The following is an 11,407-nucleotide window of genomic DNA, read 5'->3' on the forward strand; positions in this document are numbered from 1 at the left end:
AGATGTTCTCAGCTTTTCTATGCTTTTTTTTTTTTTTTTTTTTGAAACACAAAGCAGTGGAACTTGGGTAGTTGATCCTTCATCTCTACCTGATGAAGGATCACACCTATCTTCAGGATTTGCAAACTTTATGGACAACTTTTTGTAGTGGATTGAATGGAATTTTATAATAAGAGGAAAATGCCAAGACAAAACATGAAGGCAGTAGAAGTAATTAAGCATCTGAAAGCAACACATGGAACCAGATTTTCATTGTCTTTCTATTACAAAGTCTGGAATAGCTGTTCTCCCATGTTGTTTACATAACATTGCTTAAGTAACGAAGGAAAACAACTGGAAGGATGTCCTAGAGGGTGAAAATCAACAGAAATCTGAAGGTGGGGATAAACATCTCAGAACTTCTAAGACATATGCCTTAGATATGTCAGATTAAAATTACATTATATTACATTACATTAAAATTACAGTGGTGTTTAGACCTATCTAGCTTGTGAGCAGTGTGGTAACTACATTTGAAAAGGGAAATAGAAACCGATACGTATAGAAGCAAACAATGGAGTTCTTCATGTTGAGATGAGAAGACAACTTTAAACTTTTTTCTTACTTTGCTTTTCTTAGGGAAAGAAAATATCATATAAAGGAAAACAACAACAGCAAAAACACAAACAAAAGCAAAAAGTCAGCAGAGAAGCTAGCTAATTGCCACTTAAAAACATGTCTGGTCTCCTGGACCTTGGTTCAGGAAAAATTTTGAGGGTAATTTACTGAGGGCTGTACTGGGTCTGGCTAGGATGTTAACTTTCCCTGCAGCAGCCCATACAGTGCTGCGCTCTGCACTTGCAGCTAGAACAGCAGTGATATCACACTGAGAAGTGCTGGCACAGCATCAGGACTTTCTCTAACCCTCCTAGGGGGTGGGCAAAAAAGTGAGAAAGAAACATCACCAGGGCAGCTGACCTAAACCAACCAAAGGGATATTCCATACCATATGATGTCACACTCAGCAATAAAAGGTGGAAAAAGGAAGAAGAGGGGAGGGGTGGGCTCTCGTTGTGAAAACATCTGTCCTCCTTCCTAACACTGGCTACGTGTGTTGAGGCCCTGCTTCAAGGACGTGGTCAAGCATTGCTCATTTGTGGGAATTAGAGAGTATTTTTTTCCTCTGCACTTCCACATAGCCTTTACTTGTTTTGTTTTGTTATTCCCTTTCCCCCTCCCTCTTCCCCTTTCCCTTTTTTCCCTTTAGTTGAATTGTTTAATTAGTAATAATATTTCCTTATTTTTTTTTTCTCTTAATTAAATTAATTAATTAATTAATTAAAAATTAAATTATCCTTATCTCAACTCATGAGTTGTTCTTTCCTTTACTTCTTCCCCTCCTCATCTGAAGGGGATGAGTGAGAAAGTGGTTGTGGTGTTTGGCTGCCTAGCACAGTAAAACCACCACAAGGACATCCCCTGGTCCAAGAGCAAATAACCATAAAAATATGTCTGTGCCAGGCAGCACTGCATGGGACCTTAAGCAACTGTCTGAGTGCTCAGACAGTGGAAAACAGCTTTCAACTTTTCTTAACATTGGTCTTGCTAGCTGAGGATATGCTTTTCCTGAGGTATGTGATCCATATGCTGCTGTTTATGAATGAGTTTTTTTGTTTGTTTGTTTTGTTTTGTTTTGTTTTTCCCGAGAAGTGTTTGATTTAATTTACAATTTTTTTGTGGTGTGTTATTATTACTATTTTCCCCAACACAGACCACAGACTTTTTTTTTTTTTTTTTCTTGGATTAGTGAGGATATGGGAATTCAGAGGATTTAAGATTAATTTTTATACAAAACAAAAATTATGGCAGCCTGCTCTGGGTGTCCCTGCTTGGGCAGGGGTTTGGAGCAGATGGCCTCCAGAGGGCCAACATCAGCCATCCTGGGATTCTGTGATTCTACAGGGAGAACCAAAGAACTTCTGAATTCTTACTGTTTGGTACGAGCAGATACTGAGCTGTATTGTTCAGGTTATTGTAGCTAGAACATGGATTGCCATTGTATATAAAATATACTGCATTTTTTCATTCTTATCCTCTCCCTTCACAAATATATATATTTAAACATTGTGCATTCACAAGGTATCTTTAAGAGATGTTGTCTTGAAAAGAATGGAAATCATAGATAAGGCAAAACCTCTTTATAAAAGCAAATGCAAACTTTTTTCATAATACTTGGGAATGTTCTTTTGTTGAAAGATATGAGGCCTGTGAATACAAAATGACCTTTTCTTTATGAACCTCTGCAAAGGGGATTTGAAAACTAAGATAAAAATGATTCATTCAGAATGATTAAAAATGATTTTTCGTGTTAGAGCTAATCTTCATAGAGCTGTAGTTTACTTTTTACTTCTGAGGTAGAAGCTGTACGCTTTTTCTTGAAGAAAAATTATAGCAGATACTTAATATTTTCCTGTTAGTTTACTCTAGAAATAGAGGTCTTTATCAAACAATCAATATTTTGCCTACAGACAAATATGACATGGGTTATTCCAGGTGAAAACATATGCTATCTTGTTCTATTCGTTGTAAAAAGAAAAACATGGTGTATTTCTTGTTCCCTCCCATGATAATATTGCTTACTTGCTTGTGCAAGAGCAGCATTCGTTAGAAAGATAGAACATCCTTGCTGATAAAAGTAATTAATTTAATCATGATAGATCCAGCATGTGAATTTCATTAGAGTATGAATTATCTATTGTCCCGAATACTATAAAAATGCAGTGTAAAAATGTATCTATTTATCTATTTATGCCAAGAAATAGTGTAGGAAATAAACTTATAAAAATTGTCAATCATGAGTTCAAAAAAATGCATTAGAATGTTTTCAAGATTTTTTATTTTATTTTTTCCACTTCCAATAATTGTAAGTATACCTTTGCGTAAATTTGTAGTTATTAGTAAAACAAAAGCTACAAAAAGCATAAAGGCACACATTCACATATCCACGTCATTTTATTTATTTATTTTTGTCTGCAGATTTTTACAAGCTATTATAGTACGAGAAGCTGTTACTTAGCTCTCTGACTAGTGCTTTAATAGCAGCTTTAGGTCTTAATATCAGGCAGAACAGGTAACAGTTCAATTCACAGGACGGGTGAGAGTAAAAGATCTCTCCCCAGGATAAAGTAACATATTTAGGGAAAAAGACAGGTTCTTTAGAGTTATGTCTCCATTAACAAGTAGTGCAGCTTAATAGAAGTGGCCTGTAGAGAGAAATAGTTGGCCCTGAGGACCTGACAGATATATTATAGTCATCTTAGGGGTTTTACTGTGAAATAACTCCAGTCTAGTGTGCTCCTGGAATGTGTCACATAAAATAAGTGTGGTGAGCACACCTTCACACCACCCAACAATGTCAACCAAAATGCAGCAGGTGGTAGTTAGCACAAGGTTGCTTCCAAAGTGAAGTCCTCAGCCTCACTGAAATGCTAATATAGATGTACTTCTGTTTCAGTTTGTGGAGCGTGCTGACTTAAGTTCTCAAACTGAAAATCTTCTGATTTTTTTTGGAAAGATCTAGGTCTTCCCAAATTTAATATAAGCTTCTGGCTCAGCATGCTTGAGTCAATGCCAGTCCCATTTACTGTGGTGTCACCAAAGACCTCATCTACACCAGAAAAATCATCTGGCAACTAAAAACAAATAAACAAACAAAGCAACCTAAACTAGGAATATACATTTCATGCTCAGAGTATGAAAAGAGTTATATATAAACTCAGATTTTTCTTGAAAAAAATTAAAACTTTATCTTTTCATTTAGGCTGTCTTGGCAAGCAGGCTCAGTAAAAAGCATGTTAATGAGCTATTTCACTGTTTTCACACACAAGTCCACAGATATATACTGTTGTATCTACAAAGCTGATATGCTTTTCTTGTTGCTAACTTATAAGTTAGTAACATATTCTCAAGAAATAACAAATAAGAGCTTCATAAATATGTATGTGGGATCTTGGCGCAGTACTGCAATATAAATAGCAATATTAATACATACTTTTTTTGTTTTCCATTTCTGATATTAAAACCAAGTCTACTAAATATGTTAAAATCTAGACTTAATGTTATTTTGATGGACTAGGTATTTCTTCAAAAGAAAGCTAGATTTGATGTGTTTCCAATTTACATTGAATTCCATAAAACTAGTCATCTTGGCTAAGTTGCTTTGTGTGATGTGGAAATTGTAAGATTTATGATGTCTTTAGGGCACAGCTGGGATCATCTAGGACTGGAGTATCTCATATTGAAGACAATCTGAGACAACTGGGACTGTTTAGCCTGGAGAAGAGAAGGTTCAGGAAGGATGTTATCCATGTGTATAAATACACCACAAGGGTTGTAAAGAAGTTGGGCTCTTCTCAGCAGTATCCTGTGAAATGACAATAGGCAGTGGGCATGAAAGAAAACATACCTGAACAGAAAAAAACAAAAAACATGCTTTTACTGTGAGGGTGGTCAAATGTCGGCACAGGTTGCCCAGAAAAGCTCCATCCATCAAAACACTACTGGATGTGGCCCCGAGCAATCTGCTGTATGTGACCCTGTATGATCAAGGAGATGGACTAAAAGAACTCCAGAAATCCCTGCCATCTTCAATGATCTTTTGATCTCCAGGACATAATTATGTATATGGTGGATAGAGATCAACTAGAGAAATAACCCACAATTTAGGTAAATTTAGTATCTCCCCAGGTGGTGGGAAGCACTAAAATTTTCTGAGGAAGTTGGTTAGTATCATAATGATAGCTGTATGGCTATACAAAGACTGGAAAGTCATGACTTGTAATGGCTGGGAACTGTACAGGCATATCAGGCATGCAGGAGGTTTCTATGTCATCCTTATGCCACTGATTGTGATGTGGCAGAACTTCCAACACACTTAGACAGAAGATGCGGCCTGTGGCTTAAGAACAGGTCACCAGAATGCCAGCACTGAGATGTAGTGCTCTCTGAAGTACATCATTCTGCTTCTGCTCCATCAAGACACTTACAACTATGAGTATCCTAAACACTCTCCTGTCTTTTCTGTTTTCCCTGTTGGCTGGAGTTATCCTCATTTTTTGCTTGATTTTCATATTCTGCATCCTGCATTTCAGCATCAGGATTACTCTCACTGTTGGTGAAACCAAGGTAGTCAACAAGTTCAGTAAAGCAGGGATAGTGACTTCGTTTTACTTCTATCCAAGCATGAAACCAAATGCAACTCAGGTAGACACTGAATTTGATAAAGTTGATTTACTAAATAGACTGGTCAAGGAGATCTCTCCTGATTACAGTGTGGTGCATACCAAAAATATTATTATTATCATCAGCGTTTTTCATCTTATTGCTGTTATTCCTGAATCAATTTAAAGGAGAATTTAGTACTGTATTTCATTCATCTTGATAGGTAGGACAAATACAAGGATAGCTCTACTGGAGAAATGGAAATGAAGAATGTTACTTAATATCAATGGTTTGTAATAATTATGAGCTGAGATCTAGATGTGTTTCAAAATATTATATATTGATTATAGACCAAGTAAAATACAAATAATTCAGGGCTTTAAGAAGAAAAAGATTTAGAAGATTTCATTTGAACATCTGAATAGACATTAGTCAATTCTAAGTCATGTAAAAGATGTTTTATGAGTTTTTGAAACTGACAATGTGAAAAGGTGGTAAAACAAGAATATACAAATGAGTAACATGAATTACTTCCACTTAAAAGTCCTTTTTTTTTTCCCATTATTTTTTATTTTATTTTGTTGTTTTGTCAATTTTTATGTTAGCAGTGCAAAGTATTTTTCAAGATTCTATGACCATTTTAAATATTTTAAATAACATAAGAGGTATGAGGTTAGGATTTCTGAGGTACTCCTCAGAAAAATCATATCAGCATTTGATATAATGCTGACTTGAAAACTCTGGATGTCTTATAGAAATGGACATTGTCCTGGACAAAATGCCCTAGGTGTCCCTACCTGAGCAGAGGGGTTGGACCAGATGACTTCCAGAGGTCTCTTCTATCCTCAGATATTACATTATTCTATGATTCAGTGAAATTGAATATTTCCCTATCAGTATTTCTGCCTTTGATCATGTTTAGAAATAAAATGATTTTCAGAACAATTTGATATATATATATATTTGTCTGTGAGCTGTGACTTAATCCTAGAGAAATCTGGAAAAGTTTGGGGTTTGTCTGTGCATTACAGAAGATTATTCGAATGCTGAAGTTTTATTTAAATTTGGAATTTCTATGTCTTTGGACATAGAAAGATGTCCATATGGAGATGGGCCTGACAAGATGGAGCCAGTTTGTATATTTAAAGGAAAATCCTTTCTAATGTATGAAAATACTGAATGTTAATCACACAATACATTCTTTATATATGCATACATATACATACATATATATAATGTATATGTATATATATCTTGGCACGGGGCTTTTTTAGATGATAGGCTAATCTATTCTGTTCAATTTAGCTCTAGAATAATTTATTCTTTTTACTATTTTATTTTATTTTATTTTTTTATTTTAGTTCTTAGAAAACAGATATTTATCTGCTCCATCTAATCGTCCTTCCATAACTGTGCTGTACTATTCCTCCTTTTGTTTTAGTTGTTCACTGTATGTTACTAGCTTGAGGGAAAAAAAAAAAAAAAAAAAGGTGTGGTGATGTTCATGTTGTTAACATTTTTGTCAAAATTTGTATGGTCAACTGTACAACTGCTACAAACAATGTAATTGTTCATGTTTGTTTACTGAAATCTTAGAATGTAGCCTACAGCTTGTAGGTAGTTTAAATTTAGCTGGACTTAATCCATCTCAATTCATAGGTCATTTTACATCATCTGATCATCTAGTTCCTCTGTGCTCAATGTTCCAGATCAGTGAAAGAATGCACATCTCTGAATATGTACATAAATACTTACACACAAACACACATACATAAATATAAGAAGAATAGTTATAGCTTCTATGTTTGACCTCTCTCTTGGCAGAATACTTTGACTGCTACAACTCAAGAGTGGAGCAAAACTCATCTTTGGATAATTCCAATTTCAAAGTTTGTACAGTTTCTTCATTAGTGTCTGTAATATAAAACATATGAGTCTACCCAATTACATCTAGTAAAACCTTACATCTTTAAAACCTTAGTAAGGTTGAATCTGGGGGAAGAAGATGACTGATAGTGTTTTTAATTCAATGAGGCAAAAGCTAAGCGCTAAATGTATGTCACTAAGCAAGATAATATTACATGAAAAGTCAATAAACCTGATTTCTGCTTACCAGAAGGAAAAAGAAATAGATAATTTATTCCACTAGAGACCTGTAAAACTGGCTTCTGTCTATTTATTATATTCATATATTTCCATTTGTATTTCAATTTCTCTGTCATCTATCTACTGATTGAAGAGGTACTAACACAGAATGTTGCTTATTGCACAGAAGCCACTATTTCACACTGGGTTCCAAAGATGGGAGTTGCACTCCATGAACATAACAAAACCATCATGTCTCAAAGGTCTTACAGTAAATAAACTTGCAATACCTATCATTTATAGATATTGATGTTTTCTATGATAATGCATTGTAAAAAATAATGATGAAGTTAAATCTTTTCCCTTTTGGAACCATTAGTAGTAATAATAGAAATACTGTTTCTGGCCCATTTAAAACTGCTCAGTATACTATGAAAATGAATAGAAAAAAATAAATCTCCAACAGTAGGTGCTAAATTTGCAAAATAATATGAATTTTCTTTGTTGCTTCTGTTGAACAGAGCTGTGCAAATGGAAGACAGAAAGGGAAATAGTGGCATAACAAAGAGAAGTGTGAATAGGTCATGAAGTTGTCTTTTGTTTGTCTGTTTTACTTATTACACACATCTAAATCTTAACTTGAGAACTGCAGAGCCTGCAAGAGCTCTTACTGGTCTTTATGTTCTTTTGTATGTGGAAAAACAGATATGATGGAAGTCTAGCTGTGAACTGGATTTTGAGGTGCTAACACTGTAATAATTACAGGAAATGGGAGAACTGTGATCTTGTAATCAGTCTGACAACTTTAGGTGAAATTAATTGCAGTGGGAGATATAAATACTATTATCAGTATTTATCTGTCAGTTGCCCACAGCTATAGAAATGGATACTAATATTTCCTTTTGGTTAGAACCAGAAACAGGATCATGTGAGTGAATATTGAATTTCACTAGTTCAGATAATAGTTCAGATAAATGCTATTCTTCTGGGTCGTTACTATCACCATATTGAATCCAGCCTGATCTTGATTAAGACCTTGGTCTTTATTAACACTTTTATATATATATATATATATACACATATATATAAAGTACCTGAAGTCTCTTGGAAAAAACAGACCTTGACTGGCGTCTCACTGAAAGTGGATCCTAAAGACAATGCATGGTATGCCAATGCCAAAGTACAAATCAGGGATGATGGCCTGGAAGACATCAGTTTAGATGAGCAAAGTTATGTTTTGACTTGCAAACATTTGAATGACAGTTGCATCTTAATAACATGCAATAACAAAAATGGACTGTCTGTCCAGAACCTGCAGCTGAGCAACGCTGTATGGATCCTCATACAGACATCTTCTGACACTTCCCAGAAGGCAGTTGATGTAGGATCCACTGGTGTCAGTGAGAACAGCAAGAGCAAGGAGAAGACAGAAGCTTACCTGATCAAGAAAGAGTGAGCCTACCTGGTTCCCATCTGGGAAACTTGCCCTCCTGCAACATTCAGTACAAAGAACATGCTCTTCCTTGTCACCTAAAGGAGACACAAGGACTAAGCTTGCTGATGTGTTTCCCACTTCTTTGTGAAAAATCACTGTTTTACACTGAAAATACATTTCATAGTCTTCATAATTTTTTAAGTTTAAATGTAATGCACTCACAATGTTGTTAACAGTGACATCCAAATCCAGTGTTTTAACTACAGTGAAAAGGAAGCTATGGAGAAATAAATGCTTTTATTTTTACTTTTTAATGCTAGAAATACCGATAAAAAACGATTTTTTAATATTCACATGTTGAAATCTCCTTCAGCTACCTGATGCCTGAATTTTTCCACTTGTTACCTGTTAAAATGGTGAAAATCAAGTAACATGTAAAATGGTGAAAATCAAGTGTCTTGGGGAAAAGGCTGACAGTTATTTTAAAGCCTATAATTCTTGTTCTAACATTAAGATAGACTGCATCCATTAGTATCTACTGGATGCCTTTGTGTCTGAGGCTAAGCTTAATTTTTGTGTGTCCTGTATTAATTAGCTAGGAGAAGCTTAAGAAACATAAAGGCAAATATGCCAGTTTATATTCTGGAAGGGGGTTTTGCAGGGGCTGAAATGCATTCCTGTGATTTGTAGATGGCTTGGCATGAATTCTGTTCTTGCTGTTTGTCCAAAGCCTTGTTTTAAGCACAAAGGTATATATTTTATTTACTTGTTCATTATATAGAACATATCAACAAAACTATGAATGATGGGTGTTGTGGTTTAACCCAGCAGGCAGCTAAGCACCACAGCCAATTTGTTCACTCCCTCTCAGTGGGATTGGAGGCAGAATTGGAAAAATAGTAAAACTCATGGTTTGAGATAAAGATAGTATAGCAGGACAGAAAAGGAAGGAATAATAATAATAATAATAATAATAATAATAATAATAATAATAGAATACACAAAACAAGTGAAGCAAAACATGATTGGTCACCATTCACCAACTGATGCCCATCCAGTCCCAAAGCAATGGCATCCTGACTGGCCAAATTCCCCCACTTTTATTGCTAAGCATGATTTCATATTGTATGGAATTTTGATTTGGGTCAGGTGTCCTGGTTCTATCCCCTCACGGTGTCTTGTGAACCCCCACTGACAGGGCAGCATGAGAAGCTGAAAAGTCCATGACTTAGTATAAGCACTGCTTTGCAACAGCTAAAACAGCAATGTGCTATCAACGTTGTTTTCCTCCTAAATGGAAAACATGGCACCATACCAGCTGCTATTAAGAAAATTAACTCTATCTCAGCCAAAACCAGAACAATGGGCCAGACCTGCATCTTGTTGTAAGCGCAGTGTATACAGCACACTTTCTTGAGTGAAAATGTGTTTGTTCATATTGTCTGAAGCTCTGTTTTAATGTTTTTATAAGCACAAATACACAAAGACTTGAATTGGAGTCAAAGAGCAAAACTGAAAATTCTCATGGTCCTATTTTTCAACTTACCTATATGAAATTGCCATTGAAATCCCCCGTTAAGTGACTAAACACTAATTTGAAATTCTAAATTTCCAGGTCAATCAATAAATATAGACTTTATACATTAACTTAAAAAAAATATAAAAAATCTAGTTTTGTGCAGAATTAAATTGGAATAAAGAAGCCTTTTAAACTTAGTGGTTCTGGTGAACTAGAGAAATATAACAGGAAATTTATGTCTATATTAGAGGTTTGCTTTAACATAAACTTATGTGGAGGAGTCAGATGTGCAGCTGAAATTTTTCCTGGTAAATTTAAATAATTCACACTTCAAATCCTCATTCAAAGTAAAATTCTTCCTGGAAAAAAAAATATATATATGTATATATATATATATATTTCTTTATTTGAATCCTATGAAAAAGTAAATGTTCCACTGTGAGGCTCAGATCAGTGTGCACTTCATGTAGCAGTTTTATCATCTAACCAATTTAGAAATAACCTGAGAGCATGTTGGGAATTTGAGGAGTAGTCTACAGTCTGTGAAATGACACAGCTATTAGCGTAACTTTAGGACTGCATTTGATAATGCAGAGTGCTTTCCATTAACTCAAACATTCATTGTGTGTGGAGGAAGCCTTTCAGTGCAGGGATTGTGACTTTGGCTGAGACTTGATCAATGTTTGTCTTATAATATCCTGGCTTGATATTTATCCTCTGTTATATCCTGGCTTGAATATTAGTTGCTAAGTACTTTTTGAGAAATTCCTCTTCAGAATCCAGGGCTATACATCCACAGTCTGGAGCCAAGAAAAAAATCAGTTCTACATGGTAAAGGAGATACTCCTGCTGCACAGAAATATGGCCAAGGACTGCTACAGTCTGACACATCTTTTCATGAGAATATGTATTGTCCTTTAAAATGAATATAAGATTCGTATTCATAAATCACCTTTACTTAGGTATCTAAAAGTGACTGTTCTGAAATATTTTCAGATGGTGGATAGACTACTGTATACCATTCAGCTCTCAGAAGCATGAAACACAGTAGACATATCAGCTTATTTTTAAGTGAGGTACTGAATCCCATCCTGGCTCTATAACTGCTTTGCAGTTTTTTTGTTTTGTTTTGTTTTGTTTTTCCCCTGGTGGGTGGAAGGAGGAGATGG

General features: G+C 35.1%; 1 long non-coding RNA gene across 1 annotated transcript; it reads left to right on the forward strand.

The window, feature by feature from the left end:
- Positions 1 to 1,525: 1,525 nt before the first annotated feature.
- LOC118165471 lies at positions 1,526 to 8,871 on the forward strand. Its single transcript, XR_004750060.1, has 2 exons — positions 1,526 to 1,610; positions 8,376 to 8,871. It is a non-coding gene; the product is annotated as an uncharacterized LOC118165471 (long non-coding RNA).
- Positions 8,872 to 11,407: the final 2,536 nt, after the last annotated feature.

The sequence above is a fragment of the Oxyura jamaicensis genome, chromosome 4 (assembly GCF_011077185.1).
Source record: "Oxyura jamaicensis isolate SHBP4307 breed ruddy duck chromosome 4, BPBGC_Ojam_1.0, whole genome shotgun sequence".
In the NCBI taxonomy this organism is placed as follows: Eukaryota; Metazoa; Chordata; class Aves; order Anseriformes; family Anatidae; genus Oxyura; species Oxyura jamaicensis.